The sequence below is a fragment of the Pteropus medius genome, unplaced genomic scaffold, assembly GCF_902729225.1.
Source record: "Pteropus medius unplaced genomic scaffold, Ma_sr-lr_union100, whole genome shotgun sequence".
NCBI classification, from domain to species: Eukaryota; Metazoa; Chordata; class Mammalia; order Chiroptera; family Pteropodidae; genus Pteropus; species Pteropus medius.
In genome coordinates, this window is record NW_024344370.1 from 7,340,216 (window position 1) to 7,356,733 (window position 16,518).

At 38.4% G+C, this 16,518-nt stretch overlaps 1 protein-coding gene and 1 pseudogene across 1 annotated transcript in view; both read right to left on the reverse strand.

Annotated features, from left to right (window-relative positions):
* The window catches only part of PDE4D (phosphodiesterase 4D), a 1,171,348-nt gene that overhangs the window by 1,104,012 nt on the left and 50,818 nt on the right, over nucleotides 1-16,518 (reverse strand). The window lies entirely within an intron of this gene.
* On the reverse strand, nucleotides 3,100-3,215 carry LOC120608386 (uncharacterized; annotated as a pseudogene).

Genomic DNA, 16,518 nt, shown 5'->3' on the forward strand with positions numbered 1-16,518 from the left:
ACAATGGATAACAACAGCTAACAATTAATTCAACAAATATTCACCGAGTACCTCTAAGGGGCAAGTTACGACTTTTCTAAGCATGTTAACTTTTTTTATCTCAAGATTCTTTGAGAAAAGAAAGGACAGGATTTTAATTCACATTTTACCATTCAAGAAACTGTGATGTAGAGAGGTTTTGTGCTTTATCTATGATCAAAGAGCAGGTCTGTGAAAGAGCTGGAATAAAACGCAAGTCTAAGAACATAAATTCCAGTGTCCTTTCCCTCATTGTTTTATAAGCTTATACCAAATACATCTTTATAACAAATAGTGGTGGAGAGAGATTCTTGTAACAGAGGTTCTCAACCTGGGGTCTATATGCTCATGGATGAATGTAGGAGGTCCTGAGACTCCTAAAACTGTATTCAGAAAGTTGATATATGTGTATTTTTCTAGGGAGAGAGGTCAATAACTCCAAAATTGTTGAGGATTATTTTAATCACATGATTTATATTCTATATACTTGGAATAACAAAGCATTCCTAATTATGTATGAGACCTGAAATTTCTTCTTCCTGTCACCCAAAATGTACTGTGTTGCAATTATCCATGTAGAACAAGATACCTCAAAAGTTAGTAGCTTAAAATAACAATGATCATTTGGTCTTCTCAGAAATCTGCAATTTGGGAAGACCTCAGCAGGCACAGCTCATGTCTGCTCCTTGTAACGTCAGCTGGAGTCACTCAACTGGGACCATACAATCTACTTTCAAGATGTTTCTCACACATGGCTGGCCATAGGTTCCGCTCCACATGGGCTTTTCTGTGGGGTAGATTTCGCTTCCTCACTGCATAGTGACTGGGTTCCAAGAGTGAGCATCTCAAGAAACTGAAAATGGAAACTACCAATTTCTTAAGGCCTGCACCCAGAAACTGATACAGTGCCACTTCTGCCACATTCTATTGGTCAAGCAGTTACAAGAGAATTCAAGGGGAGTAGGCATAAACTCTACTTCTTGATGGGAAAAGCACTTAAAAATTTTGACACCATGTTTTAAAACCACCACATACCTCTAGAGTCATCTTTTCTCTTCCTGTAGTTTGATTTATTACTATTTATTTCCATTCCCATTCTTTTCCCTCTCCGTCTCCCTCTCCCTCTCTCTCATAGATCTTTGCTGTGTGAGAAACCAAGCTCTAACATTTCTTACATTTACCACTTCCCAGGAGGAAGTTTATCCAAGCTACTACTGCCAATGGCCTGTTCCCCTTGGTCACACCTGTGTCCTTCTCAGCTCCAGATGTCCAACATTCAGGAAACTTTCCCTCCACTGTGAGCATCACATGAGGCACTGCTTATTATTATTATTATTATCATCATCATCATCATCATCATCATCATCATCATCATCATTATCATTATTATTTATGGTCTTCCTAGGTGGTCTCCCATCCAAGTACTAACCAGACCTTACCCTGCTTCGCTTCCGAGATCAGACATTGGGCTTGTTCAGGGTGGCATGGCCATAGACCATGGACTGTGGCTCCCCTGGGGCGCAAACCCAGGACCTCATGCATGAAAAGCAAACGTGCTAACTGCTACACTATGGAACCATATCTCAGCCTGCTCATTTAAAGAAAGGCTAGACCATAGCTTTAGGGGGATATTATCTGTGGGTTTTGCCTGAAGACAGAAAGATGAAAGTTACTCAGAGGGATTTGTATTAGATATGAGCAATGTGAAGAGAGAGAAAGAGACTGACCTTTTGCAGCATCACTCTGTCGCATGGGTTAACTGCTGGTGGGGTTTAGAGCATTCCCAATTCTGCCTGTTTCCAGTCACTAACCAACCACACTACTATTTGAAAAGTAAAATGTATTCAAATTTCCAGGGAAATGCCAACTAGTACTTACATTATTTGCATCACTTTCCCCCATTCTTTTTATTAATTCAAATGACTGATCCATAAAATTGGATTACTGGCACTGAAAAGTTCTCTGATCCTATCTGGCTCGAGCTCCCTCAGGCAGGCCTTTGGAAATGGTCTGCTTTCCTCTGCAGCAGAAGTGACAAAAAGAAAAAAAAAAAAAGCACCAGCTGACAAGAAAAGGTTCCAACTCCAGACCTAAGTGCTATAAGCCACTATTCAGACCATCAAAAAAGCACCCTGAAAGTTTTAGCTGCAGTCTCACCTACTCACCCTCTCTTATCCATCAGCAGGCCAGGAACCCTCTGTCTTCAATGCTTTTGCATTCTCTTTGCTCTGGACAATCTTCCCCCAGGAAGCCACGTGGCTTGTCTCCTCTTTCCTGACATAAATCTTCAGTCTTTATTTACATATCACCTTCTCAGTGAACCTGCCCTGGAAGCTCCATCTAAAATTTACAAACCGACACACACACACACACACACACACACACACACACACACACACACACACACAACTTCCCGCTTCCTATCATTCTTTTTTCCATATAAATTCCTTATCACTGTCTAGCATATGATGTGTTCTACTATTTATCTTATTGCCTGTCTCCCCTTCTACAATGATAGCTTCATGAATGCAGGACTTTTTATTCTTGTTTCCTGTTGGGCCTGGAATAATACCTGACATCGAGAAAATGTTCAAGATATATTTATTAATAAATATTAATAAATAAGTGAACTATTGATCCAACTGTAACTGTCCCCTCACGATGCTAACAAAGGGTTGCTAGTCACACTATCTGTTCTGAAGATAGAGAGCTATAGATCTGGCTCTAAGAGCCACCCCCTTTGTATTAGTTCCCTGCTCCTGCTATAACAAATTACCACAAACTTAGTGGCATAAAACAACAAAAGTTTATTATTTCACAGTTCTGTTTGTCAGAAACCCAACATCCATCTCATTGGACTAAAATATAGAGTTGACAGGGCTCTGTTCCTTTCTGGAGGTTTTAAGGGAAGATTTGTTCCCTTGCCTTTTCCATCTTCTAGAGGTCATCCACATTCCTTAGCTTGTGGCTTCTTCCTCCATTCTCAAAGCCAGCAAGTTCTCTCCGACTATTCTTCCTTAGGCACATCTCCCTCTGACAATTTCTGCCTCCCTTTTTTAAAAAATTATTTATTATTACTTATGCCTATAGCTCCTGGTCTTCCTAGGTGGTCTCCCATCCAAATACTAACCAGGCCAGACCCTGCTTAGCTTCCGAGATCAGACATCGGGCTTGTTCAGGGTGGCATGGCCATAGACCATGGACCATGGCTCCACTGGGGCACAAACCCAGGACCTTATGCGTGTAAAGCAGACATGTTAACCGCTACACTAAGGAACCACATCCTTCCTGCCTCATTTTTAAGGACTGCATTGTACCCATGTGATAATCCAAAATAATCACTCTATTTTTAAAGACATCTGATTAGCAAACTTACATCTATCTGCAATTTTTCTTTGTCCTATAACTTAACATATTCACAAATCCTGGGGATAAGGATGTGGAACCCTTTGCGGGGCCATTATCTTCCCACCACATCATCCTCTAGAAGGATCTAAAAAGTGGTAAGTCACTCCCATCTATTTAATAGCTGCTATGTTTCTTATCCAGATCCACACTTAGGTCTTAAGTTGATCTTTTCATAAAACCTTGTTGAGGTATAGCATAAACTTCCCTGGACTTAGAGGCAGAAGAAATTTATTCAAGACCCTCTCTGAAACTGTTGCTTTTATAACCCCGGATGACAAACTCAGTCACAATCACTGAGGCCAAGTTTTTTTTTTCCCCCAACAGAAAAATGGAAACAACAAAACTTACTGACAAAGCTGTTACAAAGATTAAATGTGGTAATGTTTATAAAAGTTCTATAAGCATCAAACTCCATATAATATAAGGAATCATTATTATGATAAAGATCTCCAGCACCATAGTTATCTGAGTCTGTGCTGATGGCAGTTTTGGTTATTTTGTTCCTTGAAAGAAATGGCATAAATTAACACTTGCATAGTTTGGCCAAATTAGAACTGAAATTGACAATGTCATCCATAATCTAAGTGCAGCATTTTTGTTACCACGTTTTGTGCAGAAAAACCAATAGTGAAAATAAATTTGAGTTTTCTTATTTGAAGTTTCATATAGTTTTCTTCAAAAATAACATCGAGAAGCAGATAACCTTCACCTTTATTTGATCTGAGAAGAAACCACTGTGGTAATTTGTATACTATATTTCCCGCTAGACTCTTTAAGTGGAAAAATTGTGTCTCATTCATTCTTGTAACTCTAGTGCCCAAAACTTTGCCTGGTAAGCGAAGCTCTTAAATTAATGAATATTTGTTAAATTAACACATGAGCTAATACATTAATGATTAATTAGTTAGTTAATTAGAGATGTATATTAGGAATTTGTCCATGCTGCTGTTACATAGTTATAAATCTCTCTCTATCTTTATTTTTCAGTTTCTTATTAACCCCACCTCAAGGTTTCCAACATCAAGCAGAAACTGGCCTTTGCCCGGCCTTTGGAAAGTCACCAAAATTCTCTTTAAAGCAACTTCTTTAAATGGGGGACAACAGCCTCCAATTTACATTCCTAACCACCACTCTCATGACCAAATATTTCTCCCTAAAGTTCCCCTAAGAAGGGTCCTACAGGGAAGATTTTGAACTTTGTCGAGTAAAAGGAGTGAAGATCTATAACTGGGTACCCAGTGTTTAACTGGGTACTTTACCTAAGATAGTTGTAAATATTGCTTTTATGGATCCAGGGGAGGATTTCATGGAGGATAAGAAATGTTTTTAGGGGGCAAAGATCTGATTGTGCACCTCCTGGCCTCTCACTGGCCTTGACTGAAGGTGAGCTGATATCACAGCGGTCAGTATACGTCATATCATCAGGTGTGTTCCAATAAATCAAAGGTTTATACAAATCCCAGAACCTACTTTTTTATTACAATTGTTGAAGCGACATAGATTAATAAAATCAAATAAGTTTCAAGTGTACAATTCAACAATATGCCATATTCATTGTGTGTTCACCACTCAAAGATAGATTTCCTTTTACCACTAAATATTTGACCCCTTTTACCACCATCTATCTCTCCCTACCCCTCTTCCCTCTGGTAACCACTAATCCACTGTCTGTGTCCATGAGTCTTTGTTTGTCATGTCTGTTTATTGCTTTCAGTTTCATGCTCTACATATGAATGAAATCATATGGTTTTCAACGTTTTCTGTCTGACTCATTTAACTAGCATGATGGATCTCAAGATCCATCCATGTTGCCCCAAATGGCAGTAGCTCATCTTTTCTTATGGCTGAGTAATATTCCATTGTATACATTTACCACATCTTCTTTATCCAATCATCTTTGTGGGACACTTTGGTTGCTTTCATGTCCTGGCCACCATGAATAATGCTGCTATGAACATTGGGGTGCATATATCTTTGCAGATAAATGTTTCAGGTTTTGGGAGTAAATATTCAGGAGAAGAATTGCTGGATCATATGATAATTCAATTCTCAGTGTTTTGAGGAATCTCCATACTGTTTTCATAGTGGTTGTATCACTTTATATTCCTACCAGTCTGACTCCAGAACCTACTTTTGTGGGGCTCAAGTCACAACCAATTGAAACTTCCACAGGATGGATCCTTCACAAATTGGAACAACTTAATAAGAAGACAGTGGGAGCTAGGCCCTTGATGATTTCATACCGTCTGATTTTGCCAAGAGGGGAGAAAGTCTTTTGTCAGCTTTGAGCATTGTACATCTGTGCTCAATAACTAGAGAGATTGGTTCCATTTATCTTCCCCTCCAAACTGGAAGGTTTAAGAAAAAAGACCCTATGAATAGGCCATTGCAATTAGAAAACACTGCTAATTGGATCAAGAAGTTAAAGGAATAAGATATGTTTTATTAAATTTTCCTTAAAATACTCTTGAATTTAGAAGATAAAAGGAAAGAGAATTTGACAAATGTGAATATTTCCTGGCATCAGAAAATTTCCAATTCAACAATTAATTCCACAAGAATCATTTTGCCAATCTCACAGCAAATACCTCTGGATTCACCCAAACCTAATACTGCACGGCAGCATTTTAAACTATTTCCACTTCAGGCACTCATTAAACATTGAGATGGCCAGGCACATAATGAATTCTTGCAGTAATGAATTGCTACTACATTTTTCTTTACCAAATTACCATAGATTCTGGTGTAGAAAAAAAAATTATTTCATAGTAAAATATTAATTTAACTCTATAAGGAAACTAATTCACATGTTGAAAAGAGAATTCATTAAATGTTTCCCTGAGGGTTTTATCTACAGATTTGCCTAAGTTTTCTAAGTCTATGTGTATTTTCAACTAATATAACCACTTATTATTGCAGTTTAAGAGACAGAAAGAATTTTAATCAGCAAAGCTGAAATACATTTCAGTCATCTGGACTTTTATTCATCTTGTTTACACTAATTCAGATCTGTATTTCCCAAAAATTTTCAGCAAAATCCACCTTTGCCAAATATGGTATTTCCCATATTTTTAATATGAATGCTCCAAAGCACACACACATACACACACACAGACTTACAAAGAATGTGTAAGTGTGTGTGTGTGTGTGTGTGTGTGTGTGTGTGTGTGTGTACTTTGTCATGAATGCCAATTTTTCCTATCATAAGATTTAGTGAACTGGTTTCACAAATAAATAGAAAGAAGAGTGAACAACATATTTTAAATTATTGTGGCAGCTCTTTCCTCTGCTTTGAAATCTTTTTCTTTATATTTTGGGTTTTTATCACTAAAATGGGGATAATAATGTTTATTGTTAATTTATTTTAAAATTAATTTGGGAATTGTTTTTCTTATAAAGAACTTCAAACTCGTTGGAGATTTCACATGTTGAAAAGAAAATTTATGCATATTTCCCAGAACAGATTATTTCAATTACCTACATATTTACTTAAATTTCCTAATCCTTATGTATTTTCAACTAATATAACCTCTTGTTTTCTGCAGTTTTAAGAGCTAACTTGAACTCAAATCAACAAAAGACAAGTTTCATTACCTAGATTTTTATTCTATCTTATTTACATCAATTCAGATCTATGGTCCTCTAAATTTTCCTTAGTAAACTCGGGTAATCACTAAGCCCAAATGAAGTAAAATATTTCCAGTCACCTGCTATAAAATTACAAAATTTCTAACTTGTCTTGCCTATTTACACATGTTTAAGATCTTTCTTTGGGGATGGAGCAGCAGCAAGAACATTACTTTGGCAGAGCCCATGATCATCTATTGATCTGGGGTTTCTACACATTGCTTTGAAGCAAACATTTTGTTGAAAGCAAAAACCAATTCATCAAACCAAAGAATTCTTACAGAGAAATATCTGCTCTCTTGCATCTCTAACTTGAGGGCAATTCCAAAACCCAATGTTGTTTAAGGTTACACTAACACTCCTAAAGCAACCCACGAGAACCCAGACTTTCTCCAATCCCAAGCCCTTTCCTAGTGCTCCATCTCAATGCACCAGTGCAGTAGGATTCTTGTAAACCAAATGCTATTCAAGCAAAAAAGTGATCTGAGATTGTGGCAAATCCCCACCTCAGTTATGAGAATAGCTGTACCAGTAGAAAGCTGACAGTCTCCATCTGCTGAAATAACTTGTCGAAAACCAATCAACCACAGACAGTTGATTATTCTGAGGTACTTCTAAAATGTAAGGTCTTTTTTTTTTAATTTTTGGAAACTTGACTTCTATTATTTAAGATGGCCCATTCCATAACAATGGCTCATAATTAGGTCTATTTATTTTGACAGTCCATAGCTCATGATAAAAGGCCATCTGCAACATTTTCAAATTAAGGATTTTTCCTACATTATTATTCAGAACATGAAATATTGAGGCATGAAAAGAAAATGTAATCAAAGATCACAACATAAAATTCCATTATCACAGTGTCTGGCTTTGCCTCTGCTTTCTCAATTTAAAGAGGAAGAACTAGAAGTAAATGAGATAAGTAGTGAGGCATAAAGGATGGGGGAATGGAATTGCTGAGTTACAGTACAGTGAGTTACATTACAATCTCAAGAGCAAAGACTGTGCCTTTTCTTTTTCTTCCTTTCATGTCTGCAAAACGTAGTACACAATCTATACTGTGACCTGTGAATATAGGGTATTAAGATTAAGAGGGAGGCAGAAAAGCAAAGAAGCCAAACTTCTCTTTGGACCCTCTCACCCTCTGCCTCAGCATCCCTCTACCCTATTGGGGTGCCTATTCCATGAGTTATTTGAATACCCTTCCCAAGATCACATTCCCCAGGCCTACTCATGACCACTGTCAGTGCCACAAGGTAGAGTTCTTTACTGCACAAGGTACCCAGATCCAGGGGGCAAATGAGAGCTGAAACCCAGTCCACAGTTACTAAGAGAATCAGCTACTAGTGCCCAGCTGGGAAGGCCTACTATTTGTGGACTACTTTGCAAATGCTAGAGGTATTTGTGGACTACTTTGCAAATTACTGAGGAGGTTACTCAACATAAAGGCTAAATCAAGTCAAGGAAAGCAGTCAGAGTTGCAATCATTGCAGTGAAGGTGACTGCCACATTTATGGACCTGTTACTTTCTGGGCAGATCAGTCAGTTTCCACTTTGGCCTGATCAGCACAAAGTGATGACTTTGGCTGATACTACTTGAGTGGCTAATGTTTTACCATCTAGAGCAGGAGTAGCCCAGCTCAGGGGTTGACAAGAGAGTTACTGTCCCGTAGAATTCACTGCTGCGGGTCAACTGGAAAATCCCTTAGTCTACCACACCTGCTCCCAATGCAGAAACTCCCTCTACAACACCGCTAGCATTCCGGACACTGGCCTCCACTCGAACATTGCTGATGAGGGGTCATTTCTCCAGAAGTAACCCCTTTATGTATTGAGAGAACCATCCTTTCCTCTGTTCTCTGAGATCAAGAATTAGGATAATTACTATTATTTATTGAATGTTTATTATGGACTTTACATATATGAATTTATTTAAGTCCCATGCCAACCCTGTGAAGTAGAGACTATCGCTGCCCTTTTTCAAATGAGGAATAGATCCAGAGAATGAAGGAACACATCCAAGGTCACACAGCCAAACAAGGATTTGAACCAGGTTCGTCTGTGTGTACTCACTAAGCCCTCCTCCCACGTGTTTAAGCATCTATTTCAAAATTACAATGAGGTGCGCACCCCAAAATTGAAATCTCAGGTCTTTAAAATTTCATGATTTGATTATTGATACAAATAAGGGAGAAAAGGTCGGTTTAAGCCTATTTAAAGCTCATTTAAATAATTACCTTTTATTTCCTTCCATCTGACCCATTCCAGGCCTATTTAATAGCTGCACTCTCAGAAAGTGGGTCCGCTCCTCGTTTCCAAGTTCTTGGAGTGGGAGTATGAGAGGTCGAGGGATGGGGGTGGGGGTCAGTGCAATATGACCTCTTGGTACTGCTTACAGAAACCTCAAGGAAGCTATCAAGTAAAAACAGTTTTGAATGTTATCTCTTTATCTCTTCTTCTCCTATTTGAAATGTAGAATATTAATAAATGGTTTAAAAGAAAAAAAAGATGTCAGTTAGAAGGAAAATTAAAGGTTTAAAAGAATGCCTTTGGTTAAAATGAGCTGATTATGTATGAACAAATTGTGGTCTTCCAACATCTGAACCCTTTTATATATTTGGTGAATTTCCCACCATATGAGTCTTCATGAGAAACAAAGCCACTTTCATTATAGCAGTCAAAATTGACAGACTCTTGCTTTCTCAGCCCCTCTGGCAACTATGATACAGATCATGAGCTAGCCATGAGCAACGAGACACACCTACCCTGGGGCTTCAAACCAGTGACTCAGAGAACAGAGAGACTTTATCCTGGTGACTGTGATGACAACAGTTGCCAGGCCAACATCATCAGCAGCACCAAGCAGCAGAAAACAAGGCCAACACCAGCAGTGGGCATGCAAGCCACCGTGTCGTGTTCAGCAGGGGCAGCAGTGATGGCCCACAAGGCTGGTTCTGTGGTGCGATTCTGACTGTGGCTCTGGCTTTTCTTTGATCCCACCCACATTCTAAGTCTGGTGCTGAAATTTTACAATGATTCTATCAGACTCCTGATACTTTTTCAATTGCTTGCCTTGACGTTTCTTAAGGGATATATTATGTAAAAAGACATATTTGTACTAACTAAATTAGAACGACTGTAATAGCATCAAGTCATATTAGGAGCTGCCACTAGATCTCTACCAGCATGTGAGGCTTATGCTACCTTTGGATCTGGAAAATCACCAGGATGGCCAGACTCATATATTTTTTATTACTACATTACACAGTGACCACCACCTCAGAATCTTACTACAGAAGATTGTGGAATGGGAAAACAGAAATCAATGAGACTATGGTTTAAAAGTTTTTCCTTAGTTTCCCACTATAATGTAAATTCTTATCAAACTCCAAATGTAGGTAATAACAAATTTCTGGTCCTAACATCCTATCATAAAATATGCTAATTTATAGAACTAAACATGAAGGTTATGTGGTATTGGGAGCAGAGAGGTGAAGATTACTTAATGCATAAATTTCTTCATTTAATTGTGCATCTGGGCAACATCAAAACAGAGCACTTGGGATGAAGGTCTTCTAAACTTCTTTAAAATAGAACCAATCTTTATAAACAAAGAAACTGCTATGGAGAACACAGGGCTTTATTACACAAAAGCCATATCTTAATAGGGGAAAATTGTTTAACAAATGATCACGGTAAAACTGTCAGGAAAAGCAAAAACATGAAAAATGCAAATTTCAAAAAGTTATTCAGAGGAAGAGAATGCAAAGGGTGAAGGGCTTATAGTTCATAAATGAGCAGTGGATCAACAGGGGTTTATTTTATTATTAGGCTTAAAACTGCATAAAATAAACTCTTGAATATATGAATATAGTTCATAATGAAATATCTGAAGACACAAAGAACAAATAATGATAAAAAAAGTAAAAAGGACAATGTTTCAAGAACATCTGTCTTCGTTCTACTCAATTGTTAAATCCCCAAATTGTTAAACAATACACATTCCTGGAACAGGCACACGTTACTGTCCTCATCTTAAAATGAGGACGGAGCCTGCATGCTTTTTGTGGCAAGACTACTGGGCAGATAGAGACTCTGCACCAGATTATCACATGCAGATAGAGGTGATCACTTGACATTGGTTTTCATCAAGAGCAATTCACTGGCTCGCTGCAGCATCTGACTCCAGCCCCATCTCAAAGATCCATATGTGAAACGTGAGCACTGGCTAATTCTCTGTTTTAACAGGAACTTCCCAGGAAACTCCAACCCTGCAGAGACCCCTCCAGTTTGCCCAGCCTTGATTAAGGTACCGCTTATTACAGAACATTGACTAGGTTCCCAGAACATATTTGCAGCATTTGCCTCAACAGATACATCTGGCTCAATAAACTGATACACTCTGTCCTCTTCCTGCAACGTCTAAATAAGAAACCCGGGGAGCTTCCAGCTCTTTCGTTAACCTTTTAAAACACCAGAAATGAGTCTCAATAAAACCTAAACATGAGTTTCCAAAGTGGAGAAGAAACACAAAACTATAAATCCTAATCAACCGAGTATAAAAGAAAAATATTTAACAAAAACTTACATCGGGACACTGACAGCTGAAAGACACAACTAATGACTTCAAATGCTGCCTTTCTGAGTGATGACGATGGTGGTGATTGTTTCTTTGTACTAGAAATTCCTGAAAATAGCAATAATGAGAGAACAATCATTCCACCCCCAATGCCCATAGGCAAAGAACACTGAACAATAACAGCAAGTAAAATTTGCAAAACATCCTAGAAGATGTGTGATGCATTTGGCTATTCAAAGATCTCATGGTGAAATCTCAGCTCTATCACTTTCCTCTCTGAGTCTCAGTCTCCTCACTTGTGTCATGAAGACAGTGACGTCTATCTCATGGAGGTGCTGTGAGATTTACATGATAATGTGTGTGTGTGTGCCTGGCGTGTGGAAGTTGCTCAATAATTATTGGCCCAGTCCTGTTCCCTGGAACACTGACAGCCACAAAGAGCTGCATTATTCCCGATTGCCATGGGCCCAGGTGGTCTCTCCAGGCCCATGACTTCCTAGGAATCTATGGTGGCACCACTGAGTTCACGGTCACACCTGGATGGCCTAGAGAAATTTTCTACAGCATGCGCAAGCCATGGCTAGATAAGGGTACCCAGCACTGAAGATCATATTTAGAGCAGTAAACTGGCTTTACTACAGGCCCACAGGTGTGGTGATGTTTTGTTGATACTTAACATCCAGTAAAACTCCAATGTGATATTTATAAATCAGGTTGGCTTCAGACAAAGCTATAAAACAGTCTTAAAACTGTCATAGTTGATCCTCTCTTACACTCATAGTATTTCCCTTGTGCTCTCATCTTCAGGTACCCCATGACCGTATTTGGTAAACGTTCTCTGTTCTTCTGTAAGCTCTTCAGTGTATCTTCTGAGGCCCACCAAACCGGACTACATCCCATGCCTCATCTCAAAAATTTACCTGCTTAATGTTCTACTTATGGAATCACAAATCAAACCATTTACAGGAGCTCCACTCTAATTCTCATTGAATTAATAGAAAAACAATGGCCCCAGGGGTCCAGGGAAGTGGTGCCAGGTGCCAGGTAACATCAGCGCTAGGTCTGGAGGCCATACTCTGTGGCTCCCGGCCCAGAGCTGCTTCCACTGCACAGTGCTTCCAGATGCTGGGCAGCTGGACCAGAACCACAGCATACAATGGTTTACTGTATTCCTGCTCTAAGTAATATTCACTTGTAAAAGGGACTTTTAGCTGAATGGAATGAGCAATGCTTAAATTTCAAAACAGAAACCAGGGACAGTGGGAAGCTATTTGGGGTTGAATAAGAGGCTTTTGACTTCCCCCAAATTGTTCCACTTAGGTGACCACCTACACTCCCAGGAAATGTTCTGCAGATGGAGGAAAATGTGACCTCCGTCTCCATCCTCCGCCTATCTATTCAAAAGCATCTGCTGAGTGTTCAATGTATTCCAGAGGTATTACTATGGGAACTGAAAAAATGACTCCTTCCCACTTTTTTACATTCTAAGTGCCAGGTATCACACTAAGCACTTATTTGCCTTATCTGGCTCAGTCCTCACAAAAATCATATGAAGTAGGTATTGTATCCTATTCTACAGGTGGGCAAAGCAGAGCTAAGAGAAGTTACTAAATGCCTGAAGTCCCGAAGTTAGTAAATAGCCAGATCTGAGATTCAAACCGGGCTCAGTCTCCTGTAGAGCCTATGCCTTTGTCCCCTTCCTAGTGCTCTCTCCCCACAGGTGCACAGCTTACCTGTTGAGGGAGTGTCAGGAGACACAAGAAAAAGCATGTGAAGAAGTTAGTACAGTGCTTGGTAGATAGTAAATGCTTTATCTTTTTAATCTGGACAGGACAAACCATCTTATAAAACTTTTGTTTAGTTTGGAACTCAATGAACTTTGGTTTGCAATGTCAATGTTATTATATAAATAGCATATAATTTTACTCTGATCATTTTATTAAAACTGTCTGCAATTTTCCATGGATGTAAAAAAAGAAAAAAAATCTAGATTTTTCTGGTTTCTACAGTCTAAACAAGCTATATTTTGTGTGCCAACACCCCTAGTCATCCAATTCTTTTTTGTCTCTCTATATATTTATTTATCTGGAGACAGGGCCACATTCCTTCTTCATTTAGTAGTACATAGTACAGGAGTGGTGTTCTATAAAACCATGTTGACTGCCTGGCTACGTACCATGAGAATGGAATGTTGAGCAACCATTCTTTGCTTGGAACAATGGGTTTGTCAACTTGAGTAATTAAAATTTGAAGACTTCTCCTGGGATTGCATTACCTCTGCTCAAGTGATTACCAAGCCACTAAATGCAATTTCAGAGGCTTACAGCTTTTAGAGCAGCAATAGCCAATAGAACTTTCTGTGATGACAGAAATGTTCTATCTTTTCTCTGTCAAGTATAGCAGCCACTAGCCACATATGGTTACTGAGCACTGGAAATGGAGTTGTGTGGTTGAGAAATTGAATTTTTAATTGTATTTAATTTTAATTAATGTAAATAGCCACATGTAGCTGATGGCCACCATATTAGACTACACAATTCTAAAAGAATTAATGGCAGAAAAATTGATTCATGGAGGACAGAGTGAGGGCTCAGGAACCTGACATTGTAGTTTTTTGATAGATCCTTAACTCTCCAGAAGCGCTACCACCAAGAGGGCCTGAGCCATTTGGAAAGAGAGAAGTTTTCCTGTAATGTTCTTTCTCTCTCTAATCTTGGACTTCTTTCAGGTAGGACCCAGACCACCCACCATCAGGAACCAGAGAAAGGGAGGAATTAAAGGGATTTAGAAACCTTTAAGTCATCTTTCTACAGAGGAGGAAATTGGAGTTCAAAGATGAAGCCACTGACCCCAGGTCATACAATGGCAAAATTATAGAAGCCTCCTGATACACAATCCACTCTGTTTCAACTAAACTTAGCTGACATCTCTCAGCTCTCATTCCTAATAAACTATGGGCAGATAAGATTTCAGGGGTTTCAAGAAAACAACAAAAATGTGTAAAAGATGACAAGAGTAGGATGTAGGGACTAGAATCCTCATCAGCCAGTTAGAGCCAAGCAAAAATATGTTACCCAAATTTTCAGTTTTCCCTGAAGAAGCAAAGAATAGAGTTTTAACCTCTGGCTTAATCTGTTTCTCCTCATCCTCATAACTATCCTTACTTCCTAACTACCAGGAATGTTTGCATTATAATAGAGAACTTGAAATTTTGGAAATTTCTTTAAAACTCAGGGGAATAAATACAAGGTGGGATTTGGGGCACTATGAGGAAAATGAGGCCACTTAGCCCTATCTAGAATCCCTAAAATCATTTCACATAGTGGCTGCCACTATATCCAGCTAGCCAGGAGTCTCATTACACATACTAAGAAAACAAAAGACAGCAAATCACTCATTGTTCTAAGATTCTCAAATGCTTACAGTATTGTTTATTAATTATATCATAGGGCCTGTATCCATCTGGAAAGGAACATATGCTGAGCGTGAGGCAGACACTTTGCTAAGACTTTTATAGAAATTATTATATTTTAGCCTCTAAAACACCCTTACTAGGTAGTGATTATTATTCCCAATTTATAAATCATAGATTATTGAGGTTCAGTATCTTGCCCAAGAACACAAGGGAGCAAGTAGCAGAATATGAATTCAAAAAAGAAGTTAGGCTCCAAAGCTCAAGCACTTTTCATCACATCCTACCCCCTTCTCACTGCATCAACTACACCCATTGAGGCTCCTTATTCTTTCCAACAGATGGGCTTTGGGTGGCTCCCTACACAATAAATCATCTTGCCCTTTTTGTTTTCTTTCCTAAAGTACAGTTTCATCATTAATAAATGACAAAAATTCCATTACCATTATTGAGAAAAATAATTGAGACTCTTTTTGCTAAATCAAAATAATAACAAAATAAAATTTAATATGTGCAGTGACAAAATAATTTGAAAGCATCCCTCCGTAAAAATTTACCCCATTCCTGATACCTGTCAACAATGGGTCAGACATATGAGTCTACACATCTTCTTTTTAAAATTGCCATGTCTAAATATTTAAAGTGTGGGATTCTTAATGTGGAAAATTAATTTCGAAACTAAATGGAAAAAGAAGAGGGACTGGAGACAATAAATGTGTTATCCCAAACTCTTTCAATCATTTTCTCTATCTAAAGTAAAAATTCTCAATGTGCTATTTATATTAGTCATAACTCTCATCTGTTTGAGATGCCACATTTGTAGTGATTAATGGGTAGAGTCTAGAGTTTCTAATACTGTATAATGAAGATACATTGATATATAGTCCTCAGCAAATTCCATTTAAACTCATGATTTTTCTATAAATGTGCCCCAAAACAGCTGCCGCATTCCTAAATTCTAGGCAAAATTTATGCTCATACTTCAATATTTCATTGTTGTATAGGAGCTTAATGTAAAACTCTCTCAAAATGGTGATAAAATGATTGTAGTTCTTTACTTCATTCCTGGCTGCTTAGTATTCTCAGCTTTATATTATCATGCCTTTGGATGAAGATTAATTTCATTTATTTTCTATCAGTTGTGTTAATAAAAATACTAAGCATTGTTGAGAAAATAGGTCTATATGGTACAATTAGCTAATACCCATTCCTTCTATTTCTTGTAAATTATGTTGAAATAAATTACAATAAAAATGAGTTTGAGAATTTCACTCTGCTTCCCAGTGGCTGGTTAAAAAAGTACCATAAACTCAATATAATTAGTCCTTCTCACTCTAAGAACCAAGAGCAGTGGGCTAATGAAACGTGGACTGGAACTGGAAATGAGGTGGGAATGAGGACTGAAAAAGGCCCAAGGAAGCGATGTGATGGACTAGACAGAGAGGAGGAGAAGCAGTGTGGGCTAGAGGTGGAA